We start from the raw sequence: 23,192 nt of genomic DNA, 5'->3' as shown, positions 1-23,192 counted from the left end.
GTAAATCAATATTGGTTGATAATAATTTTGACATCACATGCTAAAATAGCAGGTTCTATAAATTTAGATAGAAAAAAATCTCTATAGATCAAGATTTGAAAAATGAAATGGATTTCAGCAGGGTTTGTAATATTACAGATGGACAAATGCCACTGCTGCTTTGTGTGGAATGAATTCTTCTGGCTTAGTTTTTCAAACATTTTTCAAGACAATGTTCACATTTTCCATGACGTGTAGACTATTAGGTGTTAATATGACCATTTGGAGGGATAACACTTCTGTCTTGAAGTTTAAAGCTTGATTTAGAATGACATTTCTGACAACCAGTACCTTGAAAGAAGAGCTTTGGACTGAGATTCAAGGGACACAGGTTCTAGGTCTGTCTCTTATCGCCTTCTGTGTGACCATGGTTAGTTAAGACATTTAATCTCTTTTGCTCTCAATTTCCCCATCTATAAAATGAGGTGGTGTTTACTTTGTCAGCACATATACTAAAATTGGAACTATACAGAGAAAAGTAGCATTATTCCTGTTCAAGGATGACACACAGATTCGTGAAGTGTTAGATATTTTAAAATTAAATTAAAAAAATAAAATGAAGTGTTGGAATAAATGGTCTAAAGGTCAGCTATTCTACGGTCACCCTCAAAACATTCTAAACAGATTTGAACTTTAAATAGGAGCTATTAATCACGTAGAATTCCTAGAGAAACAGAAATAAGGCACTGCTCAAAGTGACCAAATTGCCTACCATTAACATTCAGGAATCAATCACCTAATACTTAAAAGCACTATCTGTATCCCAGTCACTGTGTAAAGCACTGGGGATCCAAAGGCAAAAGTGAATCAGCCTCTGTCCTCAAGAGTCTTACTGCAAATCCTGCTATGACAAAGTTTTCCCACAGGGAAATATTGGGGAAATTTGGAATGAATGATCTCATCTTCAGTAATAAAACATATATAAGCATTGGATGTGTTATAATGGGATTGCATTGTACCTGTATTTTTCTTAACTCCACCAAAGTGGGTTGGCCAGGATCTTTTAATTTTGTAGCTCTTTGCCATACCCAGGTTAAAACTTCACTCAAGGAGTACTAAAAGAAGGAATCTGATAGAGGGAAAGACATGTTCATTTGGAACTGGCAGTCCAGGCAACAGACAGAGAGAGAATAGGTGAACTATTATTTGCTTTGACAAGTTTTCCATTGGGAAGAACCAACTTTAAGGTCTGTCAACCCATAATTTTAACCTTGTGCTCCTTACTGTAAAATTCCCTCATATATGGCACTGAAGACAAAATATCCCTTAATCAAATTGATGAGCTATCTCTTTCATAGTATACATTGTGAAGTTATGAGTTATGCTAATTTATTCATTGCATTATTAAATGGTATCAGTATTTTATTTCGCTGGTCTGCAGTTCTATTTTTGTCTTCAATTATAGACTTCAAGCATTTTCTTCTCAGGGGGGCAGGGAGCTGAGTCACCCTTTTGTTATTCCACTAAAGATTCTCAACTTGAACTATAGTGAAAAAATGTTAGTCAGTTTCACTACTATTTTTGCTAGAATAAAGCAGCAGATTCAACATGTGGGCAGACTGTATGTAACCCTTTCCCATACACAGTGAAACCACAGATGCAGTGGCTCATGCCTTAAGGAAACAAGGACTTAAAGAACTTTAGGGCAAACTCACCCTAGATATTGATTTTTTTTTCACTCATTATTTTACCTGAAGAAGATTGCTCAGAGGTCTACCAAACAGGATGTCCCAAAAGACTTAGTATGGTTTTAAAGTTCAATGGCTATAAACTTGAAAGTTTAAATCTGTGCTGAGATGTTTGGTACAACTTATATATATGTATATATATACATATATACATATATATATATATTTAAAGGTGAGATTTATTAGTAGATCAATGGTTGATAAAGAAATGAGAAAAGGCAAAGGCCTATAATAATCATCAATAACTGGCCTCTTCTCAAAGCAAAAAAAAAAAAAAAAAAGAAAGCATCACTAAACCTTTGCTCAGAATAAAGGAATTATGTCAGGCTATTCACAAAATCAACCTAGTGACTGTTCCGTACTTTAAGGGAGTCCTCCTTTGCTTCTAAAATTCTCTAAAACCCATGAATATGGTAAGATAAACATTTCTGTAAATATGGAATTGGATTGAATATCAAGAGATTCTAAATAAAATGACCAAGATGAAACTTCCTAATAGATTTTGTTCCTTATAAAAAGAAAAATGGACTATTCAAGAAGTAGCTATGCATATGCCAGCTTCAGAAAGTAGCAGGTTCATAGTGGTATCCCAAAGTGACTATGGATCTTGGGGTTTCTAGGATAGTTCTGGAGGTTTCCTCCAAGTTAGCTGGGAACTCTTACTTCTCACTTTCCTATTGGAAACATTTCTGAACTTAAGAGTCAGAAAGATCTGGGTAGTTTTTTTTGCTTCTGACACTAGTTGGGTAACCATGGACATGTCACTGCCTCAAGTCCATCCTATGCAAAATAAGAACAATGATATCTCTTCATTACTTTATATGGATTTTTAGTCTGGTTACCAGGAAATAAAAAAAAAATTAAAACATTATTTCATTGTCATAATTTTCCTTTGTCATCCTTTGGGTTTTATTTTATGCATTTAAAAACCTTATTCTGCGAAAAGGCCTAGAGGTTTCAATAGATTAAACAATCTATTACACATAAAAAGGTTAAGAAACCCTGGTCCAGTAGGTTTGTTTTTAGATTCTGTAATTTGGGGGGGACTCACACTCCTTAGATGGAGAAATGAGGGTTAAAGACAGTGAGGAAAGGGTTGATGAAAATGACTTCCCTCATTACTCCCTCCCAGAATCCCTGAATTACTTGAGGGAGACAAAATGGAGATCTCCCCTTAGAGAAGGCTTGTCCCTTGGTAGCTATACCAGCCCTCAAGGGAGGCAGGGAAATCTTCTCTACAAAGAGAGGTATGAGGGACCTCAATATCTGCCAATGGGCTTACTCTCTAGATGTAAATAAATGAGATTGAATTCACTGACTGCTTATTTGATTTAATTGCTGATTGGAGCAAAGGGTAAAGGTTAGAGGGGTTCTGGGTCACCCTAAATCTCTTTCTAAATAAAACTAATTACTGAAGTACAAGTTTTTCTTGTAACCAGGGGAGAGGTAGGAAAAGGGAGATCCCTGCTCACCGATTTGAGTCCAGAATGTCAATAGTTCATAGAATGAAGGTCTTTGAAGAAATTAGGTTTCTTGACAGAAACCAGCAATGTTTTAAAGAGGAGCCCTCAATGTTGGGATTTCTGTCAGTGTCAGAAATCTCCACAGGTGTCTTGAAATGGCCCAAAGAAACAGCTCCTCCTTCCACTCCCTTCTGTGTCTCAGCACCAAAGACCCTACTCCTCAGGAGAATTTCCAAGAAGTCCTTGTTCAGTTTCCAACTGTCATTCCTACATTCCAATTTCCCCCAAAGGTTCTTTTGTCCTACTCCCCATCATTACAACTCAAATCAGATAACCTATGTAAAGTGTTTTGTTATTTAAAATTTTATATGAGTCAGTTCTCTTGAACCCAAGGGCAACAGATCAGAAGAAATTGGAGTCTCTGCTTTAGCAATTCCTTTTCTCTTGAATATCTAGCTCCAGGAGAAAACCAGATTTGTCCCTGAGCACTCTCCCATTCACTTGCTCTAACCAGGGCAACCCTTCTTAGAAGAATGAATCAGTCACAGTTCAGTAAAAAACAATTACCTACTAACTTATGACAGCATTGCTTTCCCTGAATTGCTAACATTTATTCTTCCCTAAATAAGTAGGGGTCCTAAATTCCTATTCTACTCAATTCATGTCATAGATATGTGGCTGACTTTATACATAAACAGAGTGGGTGGTCATAGGATTCAGAGCTAGAAGGATCTTAGCCTAGAATAATATCTTCAATTTATAGAGAAAAAGAATGGCTAGAGATGAGATATGAACCCAGTGCCCTTTAAGATAAACTGCTTATCTGGTACATTATAGGGATGCTGAAAAGAAGGTTCTTTCCCCAAGTCCCATGCCCAGTGCCTGAAATTCTCCTCCCATGAAATGCATCCTTACATCTTGATATAAGGCTTTTTCTCGGTCCTGTTTAGAAATGTGAATCCTTCTGAGAAAAACAACAAAGTAAGTCACTGACATCCAAATGTGAATTTGACTTATTAAATTGTTTTCTTGCAAGATTGGGCGGGGTAGGTGGGGTTGGACCAGGACAGGATGCAATGTCTGGACACCTTTGGGGACAGAGGAGAATGATGCTAAAAGTGGAGAAAGCTGAGCAGAAGGAAGGAGAGGATGGTTTTAGAATCAGCAGAGCTGAATCCAAAACCTGCTTCTCATACTGGCTGAATAACCTTCCCCAAGTCACTTAACCACCTTGGACCTCAGTTTCCCCCACTGTAAAATAAGAGTGAAAGAAAGTAAAACTGGATGGCTTCTGAGGTCCATTTTAGCAGTAGAGTTCTGATGATCCTATGACTAGGAGGGGGTGGGGTTCGTGCTAAAGACAAACTTTGCCTACTTCATAATTTTTGCCTGGGGCCAGCCCCACACCCCAGTCAAGCTGTCAGCATGTTCCCATTGCCAATAGCACCTTCTTCGATACTGAAGGACAACACACCAAAAAACTCCATGAAACATACAATGTTTTATTTTTCTTCTGAATAAAGCTGTCTTTTATTCCAAGAGATGCATCACTTTTTAAAATTCCTGCCAGCTCTAATCAAAACCACCTACTCAAAATACTGAACTTTTTTTTTCTCTTGGTTTTACATTTTCTCTTCGAGATTACTGGAAATTGAAGATGAGCAGCTTCACCAAAGATCCATAAAAATAATTAGACTAAGGAATCCTTTTTGCTAATTATTGGAAAGAAAGATAGAGCCTCCCAGTCCACATCATGAGAGGAGTTGGAAAATGGAACTGGTAGATAGAAATGTTTCTTTGATGTTTTGTTGTAATTTGCCTGTGGTTTAAAACACTCTCTCTCCCCAAATCACTTTGAATGTTCAGAAATTGCAATATGTGGAGAGAGGCGAACATTGACTTTTAGATGTAGCTAACTTGATGGCTGAATTCAACTTCTTTTCCCCAAATGAACTGAGATTCTTTTGACAATAGGATTTCCTCATTAAATTAGCCCAAAGTTTGAATCTCTCACTGGGAGGAATGCCCTCCAAAGCCAAAATTACCTTCCTCAAATTCCCTCAGTTATCCAGATAATGGCCTCAGTTCTCTAATTCACTTTTTCTGAACAGACCTGAATGGAGGACCCAAGAAGAGGTGTCTTGAAGGTGAGCCAAATTACCTAATTTCTGATTCAATCACTCAACACTCATTTATCTTTATTGACACAAACGTCACATTTAAGGAGGTCACTTTATATTAGGAGAAACAATACATGCACATGTGATTCAAAATGCAGGCAAGGTAAATACTAGACAACTTTGATGTTGAGGAGAACTTGTAGCTTGGGAGTGGGGAGAATCAGAAAAGAAATTATAGAGGAAGCAGAGATTAAGCTGAACCCAATGGGATATAAATAATTTTAGGGGTCAAAGATCTGGAGAGAGCAAGTTTTGTGCCCAGTGGACACCCTGTACAATGATGTAGATGTAGGAAAGAGGCAGCTTCACAGGAAGGGATGAGGGGAGTGAAGGAGTAAAGAAAGGAAATCAAGAAATTTGAAATAAATGAGAGTAGATTGCCTTAATAAGGTATAGATTTTGAGAGGCAGTGGAAAATACCCAGAATTGTTCAGGAGATCTGAGTTCTAATCTTACTTTTGCTATTCATTTTCCATGTGATGGTCAGGACAGTTATTCTTAGTTGTTGTTGTTTTTTTTTTCCCTACAAGCAAACAGAAATTAATAACCTCACCCCACCCATATCTCATAACCTGAAATAACCTGAGTGAAAGTCCTTTGAAAAATTAAGTATCACATACATGAGAATTATCAAGGTACTTCTTTGACTGTTAACAAATCATTTATCATAAGCACCATTATACCAGATATTTTTCTCCCTGGTATCCCAAAGGGTGGAAGCCCCAGAATTTGTTGTTGTTGTGTTCAGTCATTTTCAGTTGTGTCCCACTCTTTTTAATCTGATTTGATAATTTCTTGGCAAAGATAATGGAGTGGCTTGCTATTTCCTTCTCCAGTTCCTTTTACAGATGAGAAACTGAGGCAAACAGGGATAAGTGACTTACCCAGGATCACACAAGTACCTGGGTCCAGATTTAAACTTTGGGAAAATGGAGTGGTGGGACTAGAGGCAAGAAGATCAGAGCTCAAATTTGAGCCCAGATACTTACTAGTTCTGTCATCTTGGGCAAATCATTTCATCGTTTTTGACATCAGTTTCCTCATATGTAAAATGGGTGTAATAATATCACCTACTTCCCAAGGCTGTGGCATTATCTCAAAGGAGATAATAATTGTAAAGCACTTATTGCAGTGACTGGAGTAAACTAAGTATCAGATAAACATTAGTTTATTATTATTATTATTATTATTATTATTATTATCACATCTATTTGGTAACTTGTGATTTCCAATCAGATAAGGGTTTTATGGATGAAGAAATTACTTCCATCCTCCTATCTTTGGAAGTTTGCATTCAGTATTCAATACTAATCAAATTAACAAAAATGAAAATCATTCTTATTCCATTCCTTTAAAAGTGATAAAATTTATTAAGTATAGCAGAAAGTAGAAAGCTTGTAAAGGGGAATATGCCCAATTGATTTGCTAGGCTGTTGAATGTAATCTCACACCTCAGCTCTTGGTTTGGAGACAAGGGTATTCTGGTTTGAAGTCTGGATTACTGTCAAACAGAACACCTTTGAAAGTGCACCAGGATGTGTTCACTCCCTTGATTTCTTTCAAAGCCAATATCCTTTCAATCACGTAAAAATATATACATTTCAGAAAGTGTACTTTATTTTTTATTCAATTGTTACTTTAGCAGTGTCTGCAATTAAGAACCAGCTCTCTAAATGAACTATAATTACTGCAAATTGTAGTAAGCACTAGTAATTAAAATGTTGCAGTAATGCTAGCCAGCTTTGCTAGATGCCCTTTGAGGGGAGCATAAAATAATATTGCGCCTTTAAATGGTGTTTGTATTGGAGATGAGAAGACCTGAAAATGTAGCCTTCAAAGCCTTTTGGCTGAGTCTATATGGCATAATGAGATGTAGAGGATTAGTACTAGACACAGAACTTAGGACAAGCACATAATCAATTTGCTTAATTCAACAATGAAAGTGGATTTTTAAAATGTGCAGTGTCTTATCTCTTTAGAATACACACACACACAGAGGAGAATAGCAACCCAGTATGGGAAAAAAAATCAATTATTTGCACATTTAGCAGGATGCTGATTAGAAACCTAGTTGGTACAAAACTTCGCATTATTATAACACACAGAGATATAGACATGGTCTGTTAGAGTATAAGCTTGTTGAGGCCAGAGACTGACTTGTTTTTGCACTTAACAAAGTGCATTAGTATATATTAGTTGCTTAATTAATACATTTCATTCTTCTTTTTCTTCATCATATAAGATAAAACTTTAAAGGTTACTAAAAGCATTGTATAGGCATTTATGTATTTGATAATGACTATGTGGAGTTATAAAGGAATTAACTCTTGTTACTTGACAGATTAAAAAAAAAAAAAATCAAGGCCAAGAGTTTAAATCGTCTGCCCATGATTATGTGGATAGGAAACAATAAAGGACTTAATTTGAGCCCAGGCCTGATTCCATATCCTGGATTTCCCAACTATACCTAGGAGATCTTCCATAATTCTTGATTAAATAGAAAATTATCTAGTGTCTGCTCTCAGATTTTTTTCCAGTTGTGCTCTTTTCTAAATTGCTGCCCCCCCTAAAAATCTGACTGAAGGTATCAACTGACTGACACAAGATAGTTGTCAAATGAAGACTGTCCTTCTACCTCTAGTTTCAAATTGTGAGTCCATAAAATAACATTGTTATTTATGTAGCAATTAAGATACTACAGAATATTTAGCTTCATCTTTGACAAATCTGTATTCAGGAAAATGGAGGAGGCATGAGACAGTTAAGGGAGTATACTGATCTGACCAGCTTGGCTTTTTTTTTTTAATCTTTCCCTTTTTTTCTCTTTCCTTTCCCCATCTGCCAATAGCTTCATCACCAATATCTTCTATAGTCCCTGCTACCAGATTGCTTAGGGGGTGTTTAAAATGCTACACATGCAAATCCTACAGAGGTCTCTGCAAATAAACCTGATAGGTATACAGAAACAGAACTTTAAAAATTGACTTAAATAGTATAGTTAAACTATAGGTGAATGCCATAATGCATTCATAGTTTAAATCTACCTTCCTGTAACTTTTACCCTTTTGTCCTAGTTTATACCTCCAGGACCAAGCACAATCTATTCTCTCTTCCAAAAGACAAGTCTTCAGATACTTGAAGTGAATGAGATATTCTTCTGATCCCTATTTTTTTTCTTTCCTAGACTAACTATGCCCCAATCCATTCATAAAATGGTCTGTAGTTTTCTTACCCACCTGACTGTCTTCCACTAAATATTTATCTTCTTAACGTCTGACCAGAGCAGAATACAATGGAGTTATCATTCCTCCAACTTGAAATACTATACTTTTAGTACTGCTGTGGTTTGTCTTAAGGGCAGCAGGGCAGCAGAGTGCTAGGCTTGGAGTCAGAAAGACTCATCTTCATGAGTATAAATTCAGCCTCAGACACTTAATATCTGTGTGACTCTGAGTAAGTCATTGAATCCTGTTTTCTCAATTTCTTCAACTGTAAAATGGGCTGGAAAAAGAGATGGTGAATCACTCTAGTGTCTTTGCCAAGAAAAACTAAAACACGGTCTTGAAGAACTGGACATACCTGAAACAACTGTTTCAGTTTGTATTAAGAGACAAGATGTAGTAGGGTCATGTCACAGTCAAATAGAAAATGAGCTCTACAGACTGACTTAGAAAGCCACAAACTAACCTTATCCATATAGTATTATATTTTTATTTCTTATTAAACATTTCCCAATAGCATTTTAATTTGGTTCTGTGGATAGTTTTGCAGGTCACTTATGGACAGTGGGCTATAAGCTTGATACTTCTGGCTGTAATGGACCAACTGTGTAACTAGTGAGATCTTAGTTCAAGTCCTATCTTTGACATGTCGGCCATGTCACTTACTTTCAGTGCCATGGACAATTCATCAGTAGATTGAGTCCCCACAATTGTACTTCCCTACCTAGATGTATCAGAAAAAAATAATGATTATATAAACTCTGGGGTTGATGTACTATTCTTGACATATAGGGCTTGTAGTCTATTAGAATCCCTTTTTGAAATATGTGGATTAAAATTTTTATTTGAATTTTTTACCAGTTGAATGAATGTTACAATATTTTATAATAAGTCATTTTATATGGTAGTCCTGTATAAGCCTACCTTCAATCATATTAACCCAAAATATTTCATTAAACCTAGCTACACTTTTAAAAAATCATTGTCGTAAAAACACGTTTATAGAGTGGTCATTGTTATAAGTTAGCTACACTTTGAATTAATTTTCTCTCTGTAACTTTAGCATCTTGTATATATGATTGAAGTAGGTTAAGCTAGCCCAGGTCCAATGAATGTGATATCAAATTCCTAAAAGGGCCTCAGAGATAGACATGGAATAGAGCAAATCCTACAAAAGGTTTCAGAATCACACACTCTTGCATATTACAGTCCATTGGACTTGCATATTTCACTTATCACATGGAATTTGACTCAGTGGAAGATAAATATCTTTGTGCCATAGCAAGCTAAATCTTCTGGCAATGATTAAAAAAATGGGCATGTTTTTAAAGATAGTAATATTTTTATATTTTCATATTGTACCAAAGGTAGCTGTATGCATTTGCCTCACCTCTTCTCAGAGACAGACCAAATATCATCTCTTATGTATTTATTTATGTATTTAACATCTATGTATTTAAGCTCCCTTTTGTGACCATGTATCAAGGTTGCTTTAGAATAAAGAAAAGAAAAGCTGAATAATTTGAGACATATTAAAATTTCTCTTTCTAGTATGTGGAGGGGAGATCAATAGTAAGAACGGTGTCTAGTCTCTCAACAAATAACTTAGGAAGCAGAAAAGACTGGAAATGGGCACTGAGGGCCATCTTTTTGATATACGTGCTTTAGTTCCTGGTTTCTCTTACATACCATTATTAAAAGCTTCATAAATTAACGAATATTTCTTCCACTAATGCTATATTCTGTGGTCTCACTAGAGCAAAAAGGTAAACTTGGGTTCTTGAAAATTTTCCAATGGGGTATAACCTCTGGCAAATCATATCATGTTATAAGACCGTACTTTGGGACCCACTGAATGACAACCTGTCATCCATGAAGCATAGAATCTCAGCGTTCAAAGATGAACCTAAAGGTCTTCTAATCAAACTGTGCCTCAGTAGGAAACCTTTGTAAAACATATCCAAAAAATTATTGCCCAGATTTTGCTGGAGGATATCCATTAAAAATACACTTACAAAACAACCAAAAATAGACTTGATAAGATGAGATAATAGAGAAACTAAATTATACTTAAAGGCATCACAATGAATTTATTTTTGTGGCTGTATAGAGATATACACATATAAATATGTATGTATGTTATATAAACATGTGCATATATACATATAAGCACACTATGTATATATGTATATATACAAACATCAAATGACATAGCATTTAAATATTAAAAGGAAAAGGTAAATGAGTTACCAGAAGAAATAGATAATAAAACTATAATAGTTAGGGAGTTAAATGTATATCCCTTCAGTTAATAAGAAGAAAGTTAAGTGCATGAGGATATAAAATATCTCTGTCAGTTCCTCAGTGGGAATAGAAAGGAGTATACATATTTCTCAGCTTAAACCTCAAAAACAAACACAGAAATCATAAAGATATCCCTCACATAGAACAATAAATATAAATATATTTAATAAAAAGTCATTGTAAAAAAAGGATTAAAATTGATTTAGTATTAAATAACTAAACCTGAAGAATTAGAAGGGGTAGAATAAATCATGGATATCAAAGAAAATTTCATTAAATATAATGACAATGAGAAAATATGTCAGTTTGAGGGGACACAGAGAAAGCAGTACACTGTCATCAATGGCCATAGGAAAACCAATTTTCCAAGTCATTAATAATTATAAAAATGTTATTTATAGCAACTCTGAGATTCTACCTCACACCCATCAGATAAGAAAGGATGACAAAAAAAGAAAATGACAGTTGGTGAAGGGGCCTTAGAAAAACAGGAACATTAATGCACTGTTGGTGGAGCTATGAATTTTACTTTCTATTCTGGAAAACAATTTGGAATTTTGCCAAAAACTCACTAAACTGCATACCCAGCAATACCACCATTGAGTCTATACCTCCAAAGAGATTGAAGAAAGAAGGAAAGGACCTACATACATATAAAAATATGTATAATGTCCAATGAGGAAGCATGCTACCCATCTCCTTATAGAGACTTGTACTCAAGTTGTAGAATGAGACATCCTTTTTTGGACATGGATAATATGGGAACTGATTTTTGTTGATGATGCATATTTGATGCAAGGGTTTTTCTTTTTTTTTTTTTCCCAATTGTGGGCGGGATGAGAGAGAGAGATAGAGACTGTGTTTGTTAATGGCAAGGGTGTGGGGTTAAAGACAAAAGAAAAGAAATTCATCATTTCCTGAGAAAAAAATCATTCTACTTTGGGTTTGTAAGGAAATGCTGAATTGAACCCTGCTACTCCAGGTAGTCTCCAAGGTCCCTGCTATGGGTTACATACCCCTTTAGAGATTTCTCAGTACTGCTGCCAGGACATACAGAACCTAAAAGCCTACACCTTTCTCTGCTTGATTTTCTTGTAGTAGAAGGCTTTTTGGCATGGTTTTCTGCACAGTACAAACAACTTTTTATTGTTTTGTTTTGGTTTTTGTCATTTCAGTCATGCCCAACTCTTCACAACTCCCTTTACCCCCTTTTTGGGGGAGGTATTGATAGAGATAATTGCTTGACATTTCCTACTCCAGATCATTTTATAGATTAGGAAACTGAGGTAAACAGGATTAAATTACTTGCCCAGAATCACATAGTAACTGTCTAAAGCTGGACTTCAACTTGGAATTTCCTGACTCCAAATCAAGCATTCAATCCATTGCATTATTTAGCTGCCCCTAGTAAACAACTTAGAGAACATGAAATACTTAAAGGAAGAGAAAATTAAACTTTACAGAGCTATATACAGTAAAACAAAGATTATAGGAGTCTTCAATGTGTTCCTTTGGGGACTAGACAAGTCCTATAAAAAATGAAAAATAATTTAAAAATTAAGAAACTGAAAAGAATTTTTTTAAAAAATGTTATGGGGAGCAGCTGGGTGGCTCAGTGGATTGAGAGCCAGGTCTAGAGATGGGAGGTACTAGATTCAAATCTGGCCTCAGACACTTCCCAGCTGTGTGACCTTGGGCAAGTCACTTAACCACCATTGCCTAGCCCTTACCACTCTTATGCCTTGGAGCCAATACACAGTATTGATTCCAAGAAGGAAGGTAAGGGTTTAAAAAAATGTTATGATATACTTCTGTTGATTATATAATGGATACCATTAGAAGTGTACATAAATCATGGGATTTAATTGCATGTTTTTAAAAATCAGCCATGTGCCATGACAATTCAAACAAATTGTAGAAAATGAGAAATCTTAAACATATTCCCCATTGAAAACAATACAATTGAATTCATAATTAACAAGGAGAATTTGAAGAAAGTATTCAAATTAAAGAGTGACTAAAGAAAATCCTAAACAATGAGTGGGTCAAAGAAAAAAGCATAGAAAGAATAAATATAAATTTAAGCTTTACAAATTCAGAACTCTTCCAACTCCATATCTAGCATTCAGAGGTAAGATGAGGTGTATAAAAATCATTTCATTGTAGACATTTAATATCTTACACAAAGGCATAGAATTGGGTATTGGTATAATGAAAACTAATAGGCCAATATGCCTGGGATATTAAATTAGTACATTTCTAAATTTAAAAGGATCGAAAGACAGGGACATTTGTTAAATATAGAAGTATTACCAATAATATGTTAACCAATAATTAAAAGGATTCAAAGATGCATTGTCCAGCCTGTACCATTGACTTTCCAATTTCCCAACTGTCTCTTTTGGTTCATGAAAGGCAAAGCAATGTATGTGGTAGGAACATGGGAACAAATTTCAAGAGCCCAATAACAACAATGACAACAAAAACTCTAGTCCTATTCAGTTTATAAGCAGAAGTGTTCTGCAGCAAGAATCGGTTAACTGTCAAATGATCAGTTTGAGTATTTACTTCTCAGGAACTGGGAAATTCTATAAAATAGGACTATGCCACAGTAATTAGAACTGAACATTTCCCTGAGATAGTCTACAGAAATCATTGGTGTCAAGTTAAGCTTTGTTCAGGGGGCACAACTCAAACACATGAAGACTTCCTGGGATATAATGACTATTTAGAGACACATTGTGATCATCACACACATGCATACATATGTACCTGCACACACAAACACCCATATTTGCACACACAAATACACCAAAACTTGGCAGCATTCTTTCCTCTTTCTTCTTAGCAAGGATATGGAATAATTCCAGGGAGTGGGCAACTTGCTGGCACCAAACAAATTGTTAGGCTTTTTGGAATAAAAAGACATGCTTAGTGGTGACATTCAAGGCCAGGTTCCATATAGTCCTTTTTCCTGGTGAAACTGATTGAGAGAAGCAGGGGGAGGGTAGTGGTAGGGAGGAGGAAGACACAACAATAGAGAAATGAGTACTGTAATTTATTTTGGAGGCCATTTAGGTTGTTTATCCCAAACTACATTTTGATTCCAGTTACAGTTTAATTATGAGTATTTGTTCTCTAACAGAGACTAAACAAAGGGTAACTATTTTCTTTTATCTTTTTCTTTGTTATGAAAATTCCAGTTTCATGTTTGCCTCTCCTCTCTCCTTAAATAGTGTCTTATGCTACTTGAAAGTGTTCAGCAAAATTTCAGCTCATTCTGGTGAAATAGCTAAGACAAAGTAATAAGGAGAAAGATCAAAAGTTTTCTATGTAGAAGATGTAATACATGGCTTATTTAACCATTTAGTGAACACCTTTACTATGTAACCTGATTATTAGCTTCTTGGGAAAATTGTTATCGAAAAATAAGATATTATTTAATAAATATATAAAATAAAGACAATCTATGATACCTACACATCTTCCTATTCCCTTTCCTCCCCTGCATCAGCAAGAATTCAGGGAAGGAAAAACTAGGCAATAAGGACTAGGATAATAGTCAGCTAAAATTTCACTCATCCTTAATACAAGCAAAGACTCAATCAAGTCACAACTTGATTTGATATTGTCACTTGATCTAATTTATCAGTTCTGTCCAAATGACCCAACTGGTTGGGGAGAAGGATCAAATCTTATTTCAAAAGTAGGTCTAATTTCTACAGCATGTTAAGTAGTATTCAACCCTAGGATAAAAAAAAAATAGTAAATTGCTTTCGTGCCACACTTGAATTATTTGTTTCTTTCCCTTTTTTAGTGGATCATGTAGCTTACGTCATTTGCTAAGACAAATTTAGGGTGGGAGATTTTGGATGATTCTAGTTAGGAAAATACATCCTTAATCTCAATCTAGGTCATTCTTTGACAACACACTAAGCAGGATTCATAAATCAAGTAGCACAGCACTTAATCAGGACATCATAGTAAAGTAAATGGCAAAAAAAAAATCATGTCACATAATTATTCTCATATCCCAATTTAATATCGGGTAAAATCTCCCTGATTCCTACATTAGGGAACACTCCTTATAAAACTTTCTTAAATCCCTATCTTCCTTATATATCAATACTGTGTATTGTTCCCAAAGCAGAAGAGGAGTTGGGACTAGACAATCGGGCTTAAATGACTTGCCCAGGGTCATACTACTAGGAAATATCTGAATACAGATTTGAATCTAGGACCTCCCATCTCTAGGTCTGGCTCTCTATTCAGTGAAGCACCTACCTGCCCTCTCCTTAGACAATTCATGCTCCAAGTTTGCTAATGCCTTGCTGTGGCTTCACTGTACCTTCTTAGCTGCTACACCTCACCTCTGGAACCAAAATTGACAACATCTTTGTTAAGTTGCTCTTATCTGCTAAAACCATTTCTTGCTGCTGTAACTTCTTCCTTAGGACCATTTCTTTTATCAGACTGGTCAAAATGAATATGAAGGAACTGGAGAGAGGAGCAATACCACTTAATACATCTTCAGCCACTTTGTTAGAAGTCAGAAGAAGGGAGCATTTTAGGTAATTTTAATAGCTTTTTTTTTTTTCCTTGCTCACCCTCCATCTCAACAGAAAGTAACCTAGCTCTTTCTCTTGTCTAAAGTTAGGGGTAGTGGCTTCCTTTCAATTTCCACTGTCTCAGGCAATTAGAAAAAAAGACACAGGATTTACCTTGAAACTGGTTTATGTTGAATTGGACTAGATGGCCTCCATGGTCATAAATCAATGAATGAATCAATGAAACCTTGTGCCAACCTGATTGAATGCTTCTTCTAGGAAAGGAAGAAATTTCACAAATTTCTACCAATATCTTAACCAAAATTTTAAACAAATGCCTAATTAGAGATTTTTATAGAACTGTGTGATTGGGAAATATGATAATAATCTATCAGGAGGATAAAAGAAAGGTGTGACATGAACAGTTTACATTAGGAGTGATGTCCATTGTCAGCATTAGTCTTTGTTCACTGCATTTTGTTCCTCAGACTTCAGCCTACTATATTTGTAGTTCTGGATAAGGTATTTCTGCCTTTTTCTCCTTTTCTACTTCATCTCTCTCTCTCTTTTTTCTACTCTACTACTCTTCACTTCCTTTTTTAAACTCGTATCTACTATCATAGAATCAATATCGTGTATTAGTTCCAAGGCATAAGGGCTAGACAATGGAGGTATAGTGAATTACCTAGGGTCACAAAGCTAGAAAGTGTCTGAGGCCAAATTTGAACCTAGGACCTCTCCTCTCTAGACTTGGCTCGCAATCCCCTAAACCACCCAGCTGCATCTCTTTCTTTCTCCATATTATTATATTGTCTGTGGTTCAATTTCTTCCACATGCTTTCTGTTCAAATGAAACAGATTTGATGGTTAAGAATCAAACAACCCATGGAAGTTGACTGGAAGAAATTAGAAAGGTAAATAATCTATAACTATCTGTAGAGAAGAGGAAGGTATCAGAGAATGAATGCAGAAGCTCGTGGTTTACATGTTAGGAAGTATCTAAGAGATTGTCCAGAGAGGAGCCTGGTTAGCAGAGATCTGTTAAGGAAAAGAGGTGTCCACGAGGGATTGATCTAGGGACAGGAAACAACTTGTTGACTTCAGATTTAATCTAACAACCTAGTTGAAGGGTGGAGAAAGAGCGTAGAGATATGGCAAAGGTTCCAGCCAATCACCAAGTTTTAAATTCATAATTTCATGCACCTGTTTCTCCTTCACCAGCTACTCTATCGGTTTGATAACGTAACATCGGTGACATTTAGTATCCTGTTCAATGTTCCCAGAGCTAGCCTTACATTCCAGGGGATGATTGCTGTGAGGTGTCTGCATCTCTCCTTCTACTTCTTTGTCTTTTCATGTTATATGCGCTGAGTCTTTATACCTATTTGAATAGCCCACCATGTATTTCAGATTGACAAGAGAGAAAATCATTTCCTTCACAGTGTATGAGGACTCTGCTATGTGTCTCAATGACATGAACTTTTGAAGTTTATTCTAGTCCTGACACAGAACTATATTGGGAGTGATTTCAGTACACTCAGAGCTCCTTTCAAACTGCCAAAGCCCTCGCAGCCTCCTCAGCTTGTCAACTGGAAGTGGGTGTTCCTTGACCATGAAGCCTTTGGAATGGATAATATTTGAGGAAGACAGTGAATGAGATTTCTGAATGTCTATTCCCAGAGTCCAGCCCCAAGGAGTGAGAAACTGAGCACTCTCAAACTACTGTCTTAATTTAGCCTTGGAATAGGTTTCTTTTTCATTGTCCTCTATCTGTACTGGATAGTCTGTATGATGCAATGCAAAAAAAAGTCATTAAAAATATTTTAAGCATTTCTTACCAACAATTTGATGGGGTTGTGTTAGATTTTTCTACATACACCTAATTATTGGTTTCTTGCTTTTTTGTGTGTGAAAATTTGGGGAAAGAAGAACCCAACTAGTGATGTCATTGATTTAGGGAGCTCCTTGAAGGGGACTTCTTCTCCTAATGTTCATCTGCACCTACTCTTAAATTTATTATTTGAGAATTTCATCTAGTGATATGAGAGGTTTAACCTGCAGCTATTGTATATGTCATCTAAATCAGGACTTGAACTCAGGACTTTTGGACTTTAAAGCCAGTTCTCAATTCACCATTATATAGTGTCTCTCAATTATAGTCTATTAAAATAGTTTGAGAATAGTAAAATAATGTGTAAGATAACTACTGAATCTAATTGTAACTCAACTTCTAACCACTAAATCACTTCCTAGAAGAGTAGGTACTTTATAATTATTTTTATTGTTAGACAAAAAGGAATGTTTGAATCTCCTCTGCTGCTCATTTTCATGTGACCCAGATCAAATGATTTCATTCATCAGAAATTGTTTCCTCATCTGTAAGATGAAGGATTCAGATATACTAGATAAGATCCAGTTTTATAATAACTAAGACGAGTTATTAGAAAAAGTTCCTTTGCTTACATTTGTGTGTGCTTACACACAAACAGTGTGTTGACTTAAAAAAAAGAAATTTCCAATCAGCCAAATTTTTAACATTGTGACTAAAGGCAAAGTTCATCCTGAGTAATATTTTGGAAGTCGTTTTCATCGGCATACTATTTAACAAATAAATACTGCATTTGTATGGTGTTTCCTATCTTAATATATAATGATTGTATATTCATCATCATTGAATAGGCAGCCCAGCTGAGCTAAAGTGGCAAGGTACCTTGAGGAAGAGACAGGAGGCAGTATATTCTAGGCTGCTCTAACCACCACTTCCTCTTTGATCCTCATAGCGATAGCTCTATTCTCAATTCAACTTTTTGAGCCCTTATCAAAAGGGTACAAACAGGGATGTGCTGGAGTCAGATTGAAGTGGCTTCTAGTCAGTTGTTAAACTTTCAGTTTGAACCTTGCCTGCACTGCCTACTCTACCTCTTCTGCTGTCTTTTGTCAGTCGGGTTCTTAACAAACACCAACTATGCTCTAGTCACTGTGTGAAATGCTGGAGATAGAAATTAAGGCAAAAGTCAGTGCCTGCCATTAAGGAGTTCACAATCTTCTTTGTACTGAGTATCCCTAGTTACTTTAAATGATCTCATACATCACAACCTCATATAGACCCAGCCTCTATTACTGTGGATACATAAGGCTAATCTTTCTGAATTTTTGTGATATTACTCCATTTACATTGTTTTTGTTGTGTTGTCTTGTCTTTGCTTATACTGAGTCACCCTTTTGTCTGTGTTGGCAAACCTATGGCACACAAGCTGAAAGACTGCTCCCCATTGCTTCCCATTGCTTCCCCTTTATAGCTGAGGACATTTTTTCACACCACTGACCCCTCTATCTCACAGCCCAATGGGAGCACTTCCTTCTAACCTGTCTGGGGCATGGGAGTGACTCACATGTGGTGTGAAGGTGCAATTTGGGCACTCAGTCTCTAAAAGGTTTACCATAACTGTCCTATGTCTTCCCAGCTAAAAATGCAACAGCCAATTATGGACCAAACCCCACTGCTGAGCAGCAAGAAAGATTTTACCTACTCTATTTCTGACCTTGGCTGGTTTGTCCCTCCTTGGACAGACTGTAGGTTCCTTTCTCCTGGGGCATATTGGTGACTGCTATTCTTAGTGTTAGTACTCAATTGACTTTTGCCTTACTTAAATTCAAAACTCCCAAGCTCAAGGGATTCAACAAATCCAGTCTCCCCAGTAGTAGAAATCACACTACCTTCCTTATTTCACACTGCCACTACCTTCCTTATTTCTAATGCATTTCCTCTCTCCAATCCCACCATTGCCCACTGATTCATTTTTAGAAGAATTTTCCCTAATGTACTGGAAAATCATTTAGAATTATGTTAGACAAGTAACTAAAACATCTATTCTCTTTAACCAGAATGCTCTCTATTAGGCATATACTGCACCTCAAGGAGGTTAATGGTAAAAATTAAAACTGTCTGACTATATATAATAATCACAGTACTGAAATAGACCATTAGAACATCCACTTTAAGTCAAGGCAATATCCAAGAAACAACTATTTTGTTCTTGAAGAGTTCATTTTGTTATGTACAGTGTTTCTACAGCATCCCCATCCCATTCCATTCTTTTATCATCTGGGTGGTCCAGAAGCTGTTCCTTATGTTCACAAAAACCTCTCCCATAGTCACTGACCATCCAGTAGTAGAAGAAATGGTTTATAATGACCCACAAGTATTCTCAATAAAGTGAATGCTGATCCCAAGCATCTTGGGATTTAATTCAGGAGAATCCCCATTATATTAGTATGTGTTTTGCTATCTTAGTCTAGGGTCACATAATATTGGCCTGGGGCAAATAGACTATCTGGGGTGTCTTATTTCAACAAATTAGCATTTTAATTAAAAATTTTGCCTCCATATGGCAGCAGGGTGGGCCCTAGGCAAAACTAAAGGAGGAATTTTTTCTTTTGGCATACCCCCCTATCTCTTCCTGTGCCTCTTTCTTCCTTCTCACTATCTTTGTTCTGAATAAGTACCCAGTTCTATTATAGTGCAAGGTGGCCTCCTTCTAAGAAATGTATTTGATAAAACTAATTCACACCTAGATGCCAACCATTAACTATACCACCTCTTAGGAATATTTGGATCTTAAAAGAGTATCACTTAACAAAGTGTTTAATAAGAGAATGAATCATTAATGATGAGATTTCAAGCATCAGCAAAAAAACAGAAAAATAGAACGTATCTGGAATCTGTTCACTGTGAAACATAGGAGATTACCTCTTCCATCTATACATAAAGCCAGTCCCAATGGCAAAAAATAAAAAAAAAATCTCATTTGAAAAACATATTTCAATGAAATATTTTGTAAGAAGAATCTAATTTTATCTTAAATAAGTTAAGATCTATAATCATATGTATGTTTAGTCTTTTCTCCCACATTTGCTTGACATAAGTTCAGTGAGAAAATGTTTGATTGTTTATGAGCAAGTAAAATCAAAGGAAATTTAGAAGAGTCATGCAAAGTAAATGTATCCAACATCTGTCTATCTTGTTTAACTCTTACTACAATGCACACAGTAATAATTTTATGAACTTAAGTGTTCTTAACTCAGAGCAAGGAAATGCAATTCATTTAAAGAATTCTATATGGCCACCCATTTCAAAACAGGCCATTAGGATGGAATTTCTGTAAGTGTATGTTAGCCCATACTACACACTGGTATAAAAATAGCATGTTTTATTAAAAACCAGAATATCTTGGCAGCTTTGTGAAAAATTGTATTACAACATGTTCACTACAAATTGAGAAGCTTTGTAACCATACCAATATAGACTATATCTAAAGGCAAAGTTAAATATTATTTTAAAAATTAGGTACAGTTACCGAGTGCTTCATTTTAAACTGAGTCCCCAGATAATTACTTCTTTTTCATGGAATTTCAGCATTTTATATTTCAAGGACATTATCTAGTCCATCCTCCCAGTGCACACATTCTCTCATAATATCTTTAAGCAGGTTGATAGGTGGTCAACAATTCTGCAGTGATGGGAAAGTCAGTATCTATTAAAATCATTCCATTTTTGAACTTAAATTATTAGAAAGTTGTCCTTTACATAGGGAAGCAGATATCAGCTCAATCTTTTGTCATGAATCATTGAAGTAAATGGAGGATTTTGTATAAGAAGTCAGTTGAACTTAAAAGAAAAAATATATTTTATGCTGAAAAAATAATTAGGGAATGTTATTTTGTCACCCACATATCTAGTTCCCTTCATGCTTCATCAGACATTTACTCTTTCCTTCTAGACACTATGGAAAAGTTGTCCTTTTTCTGTCCTCTGAGGACAAACCCCATCTGGGCTTTTCATCACTGTTCCCCAATTGCTACATCCTGTGAACAGGACAAGAACCCAGAAATCAGTGTTCTGTTCTATGTATTCACACTATTAACCAGTTTCAATACACCTACTTAAACTACTCTATGGGACAGATTTACCAAGTTGAATCTCTTAGATACTTTTCATGAATATGAAATCTTTACATTTGAACATACACTAAAATTTCTACAGCATAGGCACATTCTCTTGAACAAATGTACTGGTTCTCATGAATGTAATTTATTTCTTTCAAATGTGATCTTGGACTGTAGGACCCAAGCATAAGGGTTAATTCTCCTATCAGTAATCTACAAATGAATCCCAATTCTGAGTTTATGATCAAGGAAGTCAATGACAGCAAGAAGGACCTATGTAAACAAAATATTCATAAAGAGGAAAAAAGTCATATACACAAAAAATGCTCATAGCATCTTTTGGGGGGTTGCCAAAGGTATCCAGAAATTGGGGAATGTCTGAACAAGATATATTACACTATAAGAACTGACAAAGGGAACACCATTTTAATGCAATGACCAATTATGACTCCAGAATATTCCTGTAATAAAAATGCCAATAGATTATATCTATATATACATACATACAAAGAGGCATATATTTTTTGAATATGTTCAATGTGGACAATTGTTACAAAGCATTTGTTTTTATATTTTTTCCAAATTGTAAATAGAGAGAAAAGAAAAATAAATGCTTGTTAATAGGAAAAAAATAAAATTTAAAAACAAATATGTTCTTATTAGGCTTACATGAAATAATTCAAAAGTTTGAAACAAACTATATGTCCAAAGACAACATACAACAAATTGTGGTGAGTGCAATGGAATTTCATTGTGCCATTACAAACAAGAAATTTAAAGAATTCAAGAAATATGGGTGACACAGAAAAAAAAAATTGTAGCCAAAAGAACAACATAAACAATGATGGCAATAGTATGAATGAAGCCAATGTTAAACGGAAATAAAAGCCAAATTTAATAGACAACCTTAGGCTCAAATTGCTAAATTTGTCACATATCCCTTCTGTGAAGGCAAACTATGTGCAAAATATGTACTTCATTATCAGTCATAATCTTTCAGAAAATCTTTTCTGTTCAAAAACGTCAAATGTTTTATTTGTTAATACCACAAATATACACAATTTCTTTTTTAAAGTTAAAATAAGTAAAAAGTTAAAGTTTGTGAAGAGAAAGTGAGAGCCAGCAGGTGACACACAAAGGCTAGAAATGTTCACATTGACCTATATATACTCTATGATGAAATACTTCATTCAAATTTTACAACATGTTACTGCAAAGACCCCACAAAAGAAAAAAAAAAAGAAAAAATCAAATTCCCTCTCTGGTCTCTGGAGAAGACCAACAATTTTCTACAGATTTTCCAAATCACCAGGTTGGCATACCCCACAACCCATTAAAAAATTTAATTAATTAATTAATTTAGAATATTTTTCTATGGTTACAAGAGTCATGTTATTTCTCTCACTTCCCCCACCCCCTTCCCATAGCTGATGCACAATTCCACTGGATTTTACATGTGTCATTGATCAAGAACTATTTCCATATTATTGATATTTGCACTAGCATGGTCATTTAGAGTTTATAACCCCAATTATATCCCCATCAACCAACCACATCACATTTTGAGATGATCCTTAATCACAAAGAATTTATATTCTAATTGGAGAGAAAAAATACTTTTTAAAGTACATACACCATAAATATAAAGTTTCCATTTAGCAGTTAAATGCCAGTTTCTGTGGGAGGGAGGATAATAAGCTTTGGAGGATCAGGAAGGGCTCCCTGCAGAAAAGAATGTCTAAGACTCATTTTATTTATTTTTTTTTATTGTTTCTTTTTTTTTTTAATATATTTTATTTGATCA

At 35.4% G+C, this 23,192-nt stretch overlaps 1 non-coding gene across 1 annotated transcript; it reads left to right on the top strand.

Annotated features, from left to right (window-relative positions):
* The first annotated feature begins 467 nt into the window (after positions 1-467).
* LOC130458582 (U6 spliceosomal RNA) lies at positions 468-574 on the top strand. The gene has a single exon (XR_008917998.1). It is a non-coding gene; the product is annotated as a U6 spliceosomal RNA (small nuclear RNA).
* The last annotated feature ends 22,618 nt before the right edge of the window (positions 575-23,192 follow it).

This window comes from Monodelphis domestica, chromosome 3, assembly GCF_027887165.1.
Source record: "Monodelphis domestica isolate mMonDom1 chromosome 3, mMonDom1.pri, whole genome shotgun sequence".
Taxonomy (NCBI): Eukaryota; Metazoa; Chordata; class Mammalia; order Didelphimorphia; family Didelphidae; genus Monodelphis; species Monodelphis domestica.
This window is presented reverse-complemented; position numbering and strand designations above follow the sequence as displayed.